The sequence below is a fragment of the Elephantulus edwardii genome, unplaced genomic scaffold (genome assembly GCF_000299155.1).
Source record: "Elephantulus edwardii isolate Elephantulus edwardi_28Jun2011 unplaced genomic scaffold, EleEdw1.0 scaffold00190, whole genome shotgun sequence".
NCBI lineage: Eukaryota > Metazoa > Chordata > Mammalia > Macroscelidea > Macroscelididae > Elephantulus > Elephantulus edwardii.
Window position 1 is genome coordinate 5471618 of NW_006399940.1, and position 11143 is coordinate 5482760.

An 11143-nucleotide genomic window follows, 5' to 3' on the forward strand; every position below is an offset into this window, starting at 1 on the left:
AGAGGCATGTTTTATAGGAAGTGGATGCCACTCCTGCTTCCAAGCCTGTCATAGTATGTTATTGTTGTTATGTGCCATTGGGTTCCCTGTGATATATAGTGACCGTATATACAGCAGATCTGAACTCTTCCCTGTCCTGAGCCAATCTCACTAATTCTGACACACCAACCCCCATCACCCTAGTTACAGTGTCAATCCGTCTCATCTGGGGTCTTTCTCTCCTGCGCTGCCTGTCCACCCTCCTGAGCATGATGTCCTCCAAGGACTGATCTCTTCTGGCCACATACCCAAAGTGAAGTGGAACTTCAAAATCCTAGCCCTCAAGGAGACACTTGATTTCACCCTTTCCAAGACAGACCTAATTGTTTTCTTGGCAGTCTATGTTATGTTCAAAACTCTTCTCCAGCACCACAACTCAATGGCATCTATTCTTCTGTCATCCTTAGTCATTGTCCAACTTTCTGAAGCATAACAATTAATTGAGAAGACCATGGCCTGGGTTAGGCACAATTTGCATCTAGACTGACATTGTTGCTCTTCAGCACTCTGGAGAGGTTCATGACAGCAGATTTTCCCAATGCAATATGTCTTTTGATTTTCTGACGTCTACTGTTAAGAGTGTTGATTGCAGATCTGAGCAAGCTGTAATTGCTAACAACCCAGTAAGTGAGAATCTTTGTCTTCTTGATGTTGAGCCCGTTTTAAATTATCTTCAGCATATTTTAGTTGTGTATGATAGTAATGATATTTTATCATCAAAATAATTTCTGAATTCTGTTGAATTATCTTTTATTTTTAATTGGCAGAAATGTGGAACTCTTCCTATTAGTTGGTTAAGTATCTGTCTTTCCATTTCCTTGGCATAAATGTTCAAGGCTTTCTGCACATCACCTCAACTAGTATTTATTAAATTCTGGGAGCTTATTTTTGGTAATGTCTTCAGTACAATTTGGATATCTTCTTCCAGTTACATTGATTCTTGAACTACTTTCTGAAAGGGAGCTTTTGTGGTCTATTGTGTAAGGAGTTGTGCTGCTAAACCAAACGCAGGCAGTTAGAATCCACCAGCTGCTCCAACAGAGAAAGGTGCATGATCTTCTCCTATGTGACTTACAGCCTCTGAAAACTTGCTGAAATATCAGCTATGAGTCAGTTCTGACTTGGCAGCAATAAGTTGTTGAGTTGAAATGGTTGAATATTGACCAATTCTTTTTAGTACAGTAAATCTGTGTATTCCTCTCATCTTCTTCAGAAGCTTCTTGAATCATTCAATATTTTGCCCACAGAATTCTTCACTATTACAACTTGAGGGTTGATTGTTCTTCAATTCTTTCAATTTAAGAGAGTATGTTCTTCCTTTTTCTCAGATTCTAATTCTGGGTCTCATTGTTTTATCTTTTTGAACTGCCCTTTGAAATCTTCTGTTCAGCTCTTTTACATTATTTCTTCTTTTGGCTACATTCTAGAGGAGTTTCAGAGTCTCTTCTGGTATCTATGTTGGTCTTTTCTTCCTATTTTTTATTATCTTTTATTTTCTTCCTGTACACTGTCCGTCATGTAATCCTACATCTTATTTGGTTGTTGGTTATTACTTCCTAATGCATCAAATCTATTCTTGAAGTGGTCTCTAAATTGAGACGATATGTACTAGGGTTCATGTTTTGGCTGTCATGGAGTTATTTTAATTTTGTTCAACTTTCACTCAAACAGGTGTATGAGCGATCAGAGGTTGGTTTCCTAGGCCTCTGGATTTGTTCTGGCTTTTCGTCCTCACTCTTTGGTGGTGTCTTTAAGTAGATAAAGTTTTTCAGCTGGTTAGACTCGTGTAAAGTTATCATTTAATATTTTTAAAAATCCAAATACATTGCCAACAAGTCAGAACCAATTCATAGCTGACACTTTAGCAGGTATCTAGATGCTGTGCATCACACAAGAAGAGCTTGTTCCCTCTTCTATGTCTCATTTTTTAAAGGTATTTGCAATAAATCAGTCACTGAATGCACAAAAGTCTGTCATGTGATCTCTAGTTTTACTTCTGTCTTGAAGGCAGTGTTTTACCGCTACCAAGACTTCTTTAATGTCTTTAGATTCTTTAACTTTTTAAATAGTTTCTTTATATAAAGTCTGGAGTTCTAGTGGCTTAATGGTAAGGAGTTGCATTATCATCTCAAAGTTACGCAGTTTGAATCCACCAGTTGCTCCACAGTAGAAAGATGAACACTCTCCTTCCTTGAGATTCACTCAAGGAATTAAACGCTGCCTTTAGTGTAAAAAAAGCATTTGAAAACCTTCTGGAAGGTCAGCTGGCTAGCTCTTTTTGGTATGCAATAGAACTTATTTGTTTCCAACTTTTGCATTCCAATCATAAGTTATTATTAATGTATCTTAATTGAGTATTTGATCAATTTCCGACTATAGAAGACAACAGATATCCTTAATTTCTACATCTTTGGCTTTGTTTGGCATTTATACTTTTAAATTGTCATTATTAGGTCTTTCTTATATAAGTATTAGTATCATCCTGTCAATAACAGTATTATACTTCAGGATAGACCTGAAATATGATTGCTACATGATTCCGCTCCTATTTGTCATTTCCAGAATAATAGACCACATGATCATTCAGTGGAAAATGGTATCCTAGCAATATTCAAGCCACCACAGTAAGACAAACTGATAGATAAGTGCAGTTTGATGAACTAGGGTAAATAACATTATCATCTCATATCACAGTCATATGAATCAGTCACTTATTAGATATAATAAGACCTAAAAGACATGGTGGATGACTTTTCCCCCTAGTCTAGTTTTTGATGAACATTTAATTAACCCTTCTATAAGGTCTAGTGTTAAATAAATCAAGTATACTACCAAACCTCATATTTATCATTTGTAAAAATGGTGTAATGATACTTGATTTGCAGTATTATCATGCTAAATAAATGAAAACATCAAACTTAGCAAAAGGCATATTGTTATGTACCATTGAGTAGGAACTCATAGCTGACCATTCAGAAGGTTTTCAAAAGCAGTAAATCACACAGAACATTCTCCAGATTAATTGGTAGTTTTAAATAGCACTCCTTTAGGTTGGCAGCACAGCTTGGTATCTCTAAGTCACTCTCCTTTAACCAGAGTGAAAGTTTAGTGTGTGATTTTCAATAAATGGGGCTCTCATCAACACTGTGAGAACTAGAAAAAATTAATTAATGCTTCTCTATAACTTAAATGAAAACAAAGAAGCCAAAAACTGGTCATCATCTACATCATACTTTCTAAAGTAATTCTAAGGACATGTAAGTAGTAAAAGAAAAAAATATAGAGTAATTCTTACCTCTAATTTCTTCTATTATCAATGAAGTCTCAAAGGGTTTTTGCTTTTATTTCCACAAAAGAATACTTAAGAAAAGACATAGATGAGCAAACTTTATTTTACTTGCAGCAAGAAGAAAGATAAAACAGAGTAGTGTCTTTAAAAGATGCCTTCTCAAAAAAGAGAAATTTTATTAGAGTATTTGTATGTTAGGCTAAAGACATGTGAAAGGGCTTATGTTTATTTAGTATTTTTAGGAGAAAAAAGAGCAATTTTCTCAGAAAAGGAGGTATCCTGCAAAAGAGGAAGCACACAGCTGATCGTCAAGATGAAGTCTGTCTGATTAAGTGCCCATCAAAGCTCTGTCACCACGGGGTATATACTTTAGGTTTCTTGTTATTGATGTATTCTCTGGAAGGTCAAATAGCAGTTACTCTTTTGCTGCTGTCTGCACATCCATGGCATCTGAGAGGTCTTAATTATAACTTTAAAAAAGCAATTGTTGCTAAAGTTAAAGGTTATCAGGAAGGATTGTCTGGGGTTGCCTGTAGTAGTTGAATTATGAGGCTACTTGTTTTGAGTGTAACTGGAACTTGTGATAAAAACTTGTGACTGGCCTCCTTAATCTGATCCCACACCTCTCTGTGCCCCACATTATCTTGTAAAGAGGAAAAGAAAATGGGAAGACTTGTGGTTAGAGAAAGCATAACAGCTTTTGACTGGTGGTTTAGTGGTAAGGAGTTGTAGTGCCAACTCAAAGGTTTGAATCTACTATCTGCTCCATAGGAGAGAAATGAGTAATATACTCTCTTGAGATTTACTGCCTCTGAAAACTTGCCAGAAAGTTAGCTTTAAGTAGGTTTTGGTACAATGGTACAGAACAACAATTTACTGCTAGAATCTATTCCCTGCTTGATTATGAAAAAACAAGTTGTCTTTAATATCAGAGGACCACTGTCCAGAAAGTCCTTACCTATACACAGGATTTTCAGTAGATATCAGGTCTTCAAAAACCCTGTGCAAAGTAGAGCACACTTAGAGCAGACTAGCAAATATGGCACCTGAGGCTGAGTCCTCAAATTTGGAACCACAAAGAAGGAGGAACAGTTGTAAGCAGACACTAATGATTGGAATATGGAGTATGAGAAACATGTTGTTGTTGTTGTTATGTGCCACTGAGTCACCGCAACTCAAAGTGACCCTATGTACAACAGCCCTCAGCCCTTCTCTATCCTGTGCAATCTTATTGTCTTTGACACACCACCCCTCATATCCCAGCCACTGAATCAATCCATCTCATCGAGGGTTTTCCTCCCTCGTGCTGACCCTCCACCCTCCCAAGCATGACGTCCCTCTCCAAGGACTCATCCCTTCTTGCAAAGTATGTCAGATGAAGCCTCAGAATCCTTGCCTCCAACGAGCAGCCTGGTTTAACTCTCTCCAGGTTGAACTCATTCATTCTCTTAGCAGTCTGTGGTATATTCAATATTCTTCTCCAACACCACAACTCAAAGACATCAATTTTCCTTCTATCATTTCTAGTCATTGTCCAGCTCTCTGATGCATAACAAGTGATTGCAAAGACAATGGCCTCTATCAGGCACACCTTAGTCTCCAGACAGACATCATTGCTCTTCAGTACTTTGGAGAGGTCTCTGACAGCAGACTTTCCTAACACAATATTTCTTTTAATTTCCTGGTTGCTGGTACCAAAAGTGTTGCTTCTGGAGCCAAGCAAACTAAAGCTAGTTATAATCTCAATCTTTTCACCATCCATCATGACGCTGCCAATCGGCCCAGTGGTGAGAATCTTTGTTTTCTTGATATTGAACTTGTATCCATATTGAAGGCTGCAGTTCTTGACTTTTTGTTGCAAACGCTTAAGGCCCTCCTCAGTTTCAGCAAGTTTCCTTATAGAGACCAACCTTTTGCATAATGTGAGAAATATAAATGTAGGAAAACTGGACATTATTAAGAAATAAATGGAATGCATAAATATTGGCATATTAGGTGTTGGTAAAATGAGATGGACTGACATGAAACATTTGAATCAGACAATCATATGATCTATTATGCCGGAGATGGAAAGGTGAGGAAAAATGGCATTACTATCATAGTTTAAAAGGTAATTTCTAGATCCATCTTGAATTACAATGTTGTATGCAATAGGATAATATCCATACACATACAAGGAAGTCCAGTGTATACCACTATCATTCAAATATATGTGCCAACAACCAGAGCCAAAGAGGAGGAAATAGATTATTTCTACTCACTTCCCCCTCCCCTTAATAGCTGTTTGTTGATAGTGGGTTGGGAAAGGTGATGGAGTTAGCAAACAGAGACACCACCACACACCAATATCACAAGGACAGAAAGAATTATAGGAAGGTACAGCCTGAAGCCACAGATGAGGCCCTTCTCCTCAAGTATTAAGTTTAGGAGGGCGCTGAAGTCTGGAGTGTTGAGTGGGCGGACTTAGAACATTTGAGCTTAGTATGCATGGTAAGAGAAGAGGGACTCACTGGCTGAGGCCCAGCCTGACCTCTTGTGGTGCACCTTCTTTGACAGGCCAAGGTTTGGCCAAGGTTTATATTATATACTCCTCCTTGGCTGCCTTCAGATTCTCCTTTCTACCCCAGGCCTTCAACTCAGAGGCCCTCAGGCCTGGCCATAGGAGAAGGTCAGGGCGCATGGCTTCAGCAGGGGCACTTGTTGAAGGTGTTGAGATTGATGGATGCCTCCTCCTCACTCTGGCCTCCAGATAGGAAGCTTAGGAAGATGACTATAGTAACAGGGTGGGTGTGACAGTGGAGGGGCACCATGTAGCAGTGCTGTAACAGTTGCCATGGCAATCTCCTCCTGAGAAAACTTCTGTGTGCAGGGTGGCCTGGGGTTACCATATTAGGCTTCAGAAAAGTGACTTCCAAATAGACTTGTTGGTCACTCAGAGCCTTGTAGACGGCACCCAGCACCTTCTCAGTTACATACTGACAACGCTTCAGGTCATGGTCACCACAGGGAGGATCTCACACTCTACAATGCACAATGGGCACAATCACATTCTGCTGGCAGATGCTGGCAGAACGGGCCAGCACGTTGGCATTTTCCAAGATGGCAAGGGCTGAGGGGGTGTGTTCTCCAATCTTCGGCACACAGTTCCACTTGGCAAAGTGAATTCCATCCTTCTGGTACTGGGCACAGTGCTTGGACAGCCCATCCAGCCCTGTGGTGGTGGTCTCGCCCTCAGTTCTTGTCGGGGTACCTCGCCCTTGTCTACCTTGATGCCCAAGCACCACTCTTAGATTTAATGACTTGAGGGAAGGGACGCCTATTGTCTGCCTTCTGGTTAGAGGGTCTCCTGGGAGAGGATGACACCCCCGATGCAGGGGTTCACGCGGTTATTGGCCGTCACCCGGAGCCGACGGTAGAAGCAGGGTCTTCTCGGTAGTCTCAGTTCCAACGGACTGCAGGCGCTTGGCGAAGCTTCCGGTGGACTTATATGCGGCCAGGATGCCCTTGTCTGGAGCAATGATGCGATGAGCGATGTCAGGGAGCTCCTTCTTCTGCTCCAGGGTCAGCTCTGGGTATGGGTAGGACATGGTGTTCTTATTGGTGATTTCCTGGGCGCTCATGGAGGAAGGGACACACTCAGGGACGATGGGTGGCTGTGGGATGTGGGCAGTAATGCGCCAGTCGTCCCAGCTCCGGGTTCTGAGGCTCGTTCAGAAGGCAGTTTCTACCAACTTTTGCAGTCAGAAACTGATCGAACATGCAACCAAAATGCAGTAATAATAATGGGTGACTGAATTGCAAAAGTTGGGAACTAGGAAAAAGGATCAGGAGTCTGAAAACATGGACTTGGTAACAGAAATTAGGCTGGGGATAGAATGATAAAATTCTGCGCAACCATTTGTTTACTCATTGCAGATAACCTTTTATAAGAAACATAAATACAAACTACACACATGGATTTCATTCACCTGATGGTACAGACAGAGATCAGATAGATTACATCTGTGGAAAGAACCATTGGAGAAGTTCAATATTAGCAATGAAAACTAGGCCAGATACTGATTGAGGAAGAGACTCTTATGCAAATTCAAATTAAAGCTAAAGATCAAATCAAATCCACAGGAATCAGAATTTGACCTTGGGTCTCTCTCACCTGAATTTAAAAAACAACTCCGAAACAGGTTTGAGACCTTGAACACTCATGAAAGAAGAGCAGATGAGCTGTGGGAGGATAACAAGAATATCATCCAGGAAGAAAGCAAAAGGACATTACAAAGATAGATGAGAGGAAAAAGACACGTGGATGTCAGAAGGGACTCTAAATATTGCACTAGAATGATGAGAAGTAAAAGGAAGAAATTAGCTAGTTAAGGCGCTGAATAGATTTCCAAGGGCAGCTCAGGAAGACAAAGTGAAGTATTACATAATGAAATGTACAAAGAGCTGGAGTGGGCAAGTCAAAAGGGCTGAACTTGCTCACATTTCTTAAGCTGAAGGAACTAATGAACAAATTCAAACTTCAAGTTGCGATACTTAAGGATGCTATAGTCAGAATAGTGAGTGATCCAGGAAGCATTAAAAGAAGATGGAAGGCATCACTACCAAAAAGACTGGAGTGTTCGATCTTCTGTTCCAAGCACTTCAAGTCATCATCACTTTAAGCAAGCAAGGTGGAGTCACCTGCATAACATGGGTTGTTGACAAGTAGTCCTTCAATCCTGGTACCAGGTTCTTCTTCATAGAGTCTAACTTCTCCAATAATTTGTCAGCATACAGAAAGAATAGCTGTAGAGAAGGATACAACCCTGACAGACTTCTTAACTGTGTCCCTGTGCCTTTGTTCTATTCAGACAATAGCCACTTGGCCTAGGTAAAGGTTTCATATGGATGAAGTGTTCTGGGATTCCCATTCTTCTCAATATTAGATTTAATTTGTTATTATCCACATATTCAAATGCCTTTGCATAGTTAATAAAGCACAAATAAACATTCTTCTAGTATTCTCTGCTTTCACCTAGACCCAGGATCCATCTGATATTAGCAGTGATATTCCTGATATCATAGCCTCTTCTAAACCCAGCTTGAACTTCTTCCAGTTCACTAGGTACTGTTCAACCATTTTTTAATTATCTTTAGTAGTACTTTGCTTGCATGCGATAGTAATGGTATTTTTTATAATTTCCAGATGTTTTCCAATCCCATTTCTTAGGAATGGAAACAAATATGGATCTCTTCCATTCAGCTGGCCAGGCAGCTGTCCTCCAAATATCCTGGCATAGACTAGTGAGAACATCTAAGGTTGCATCTGTTAGTTGAAACATGTCAGTTTGTATCCCATCAATTCCTATTTCTTCCTTCATCACCACCATTTGCCCTTGATTTGAAAGAGTACCTCCTGAAATATTGCAGTGTAAGCCAATTCTTTTTGGTACAGTGATTCTGTATATTCCCTTTTTGATGCTTCCTGGATCATTAAAGATTTTTCTCATCATATCTCTTAGTATTGCAACTTGAGGCTTAAATTGTTTTTTCAATTCTTTCAGTTTGGGAAATGTCGAGCGTTCTTCCCCTTTTATTCTCCAACTCCAGGTCTCTGCACATTTTGTTATAATACTTTGTTTTCTAGAGCTGCCTTTTGAAATCTGCTATTCAACTCTTTTACTTCAACATTTCTTTCCATTGTTTTGGTTTCTCAATGCTCTACAATTTTCAGTCTCTTCTGACATTTTTCTTTTTCTTTCTCCTCTGTCTTTGTAAAGACCTTTTGCTTTCTCCATGAACAATATACTTGATACCATCTCACACTCATTGTGTCTTCAATCACAGATGTTAAATGCTTCAAACTTTTTTTTATATGTGCTTATTCATTTAACTTTAAAACACTCTGATGGCTGAATATTAAAACAGTAACCATAGCCAAGTAGTGAGTGTATTACTATAATAGTGCTTCACTAATGTACTCACTGCATATCAAATGCTAGCAATACTATCAGTGGCCCCCATTAAGAGGTCTAACACTGAACCCCACCTCTGGGGTGATGGTCAGCATCCTTATGTGCTTCTCCATCATAATGACTTCATTTTTCCTAGTTTGGATTCAAGTCCACCAGTTCTACCTGATCCATTTCACCAGTCTCTTCTACTTCCTTCCTCTCAAGAAGGAGTTTTTCCAACAGAAAGAGCTTTCTGGGAGAGAGGAAGCCATTCTCCATTAAGTTATATTAAATTTGCTTAGGGGCCCTTTTTCATACGATATATGATAAATTGACACACTTTCATTCATCACACCTTCGATATTCTCATGTTGACAATCTGAGCTGGATGAAAGGTAATGACTATGATTTGACTTCAACCAGCTTTATATCCATACACACAAAAAAGTCTTCTCTTCATCTAGTAAAAATAGCATGATGTTTCTGATCTAAAACAATGATAATATCTCCTGGCTCCAGTCCTGACTGACTCTTGGTATTCTTCTCCATGGAATGTTATGACTATCTTTCATGCCTTTATCAATATGAACGTCTGAAATCTTTTCCCCTCTATCTTCCTTCCTCTATAGCTTTTACATCTATATTTAGGGCTCATCTGTTCCCCGTGGGCTTGGCACTTCATACACACAGACTGACTTTTCTGAACCATTCCAGGTTGAATCTGATTAATTCCTATTTGCATTCCAGTACCTGGCAATTAGGACAGCATTCATTCTATTCCTCCTTTCTTACCTGCTTGGCCTTCACATTCATCACAAATCACATTCTTCTGCAGAGCTACTTTTCTTGTTGCACCATTATATAAATCTCCTAATATTATTGAGAGCTAATGGACAACATGTTTCCTTCTCCTTTCTCTCTGCATTCTTCCATAATTTCAAAAAAACTTATCAAAGATGTTCGTGAGTGAGTCAAAACCACAACTTCTCCACGATCTTTTATGGCTTGTTCTCCTCCTTTATCATAAAATTCTTTTCCCTTTGCATCAGAAAGAATTTTCGCAAACTTGGGAAATTTGTTTAAACTTCTTGCCTTTATTTAAATTTTGGTCAGATGGCACTTCAAGGCCAGTTTCCTATAAACATTTTTCAACTCTTCCTGAGTAGTACTGGGTTTGACCCACAAAACTTCAAAGTAAGTGGTTTCCCTGTCCATTTTCGCTCTCTTTTGATCTTGAAATGGCTGATGGGAGAGTGGGAAGGAGTGTGCTCTTTGGGAATCCACCTCTTCCTGGCCTCTCATCAAGCATTTTGGAAAGTTTCCAAAGCTGTCCTTAAGTAGATCTTTTTTTTTTTTTAAATTCAGCTGAGATAGACTCAGATCATATTTTGATTCTTGTGGACTTGCTTTAGCCTCAATTTGAACTTGTACAGGAGTAATATTCACGTAGAAAGGTGAAAGTCAGCAAAAGGGAAAAATACACCATACAAGATGAATTGCCACAGTGACTGTAACAAAAGGGGCCTCATTTAGATAAGATGTGATGAGGATGGCACAAGTATGGTAAAGTTCAGAGTCACTGTTTATAGGGTTGCTAAGTGTCCTACTAGACTGATGGCACCTGAAAACGACAATGTACTTGTATTGGGAAAAGACAATAAAACCTGAGATAAACTTTGCTTTCAAAAGAAAATTTGTAATGGTATGTATCTGGGGAAAATACTTGAAGAACTTGCTGCAGAAATTGAAGGACTGTAATCTTTAACATGGATTGAAGCTCAACATCAAGAAGACAAAGATTCTTACCACTGGGCCAACCAACAGCATCATGGCAGGCAGAGAAGAAATAGAGGTCATTAAAAATTTCTGTTTTCTTGGCTCC

General features: G+C 39.4%; 2 pseudogenes; both read right to left on the minus strand.

The window, feature by feature from the left end:
• Nucleotides 1-5806: 5806 nt before the first annotated feature.
• On the minus strand, nucleotides 5807-6915 carry LOC102843475 (annotated as a pseudogene).
• Nucleotides 6916-9330: 2415 nt separating this feature from the next.
• On the minus strand, nucleotides 9331-10476 carry LOC102843875 (annotated as a pseudogene).
• Between the last annotated feature and the right edge of the window lie 667 nt (nucleotides 10477-11143).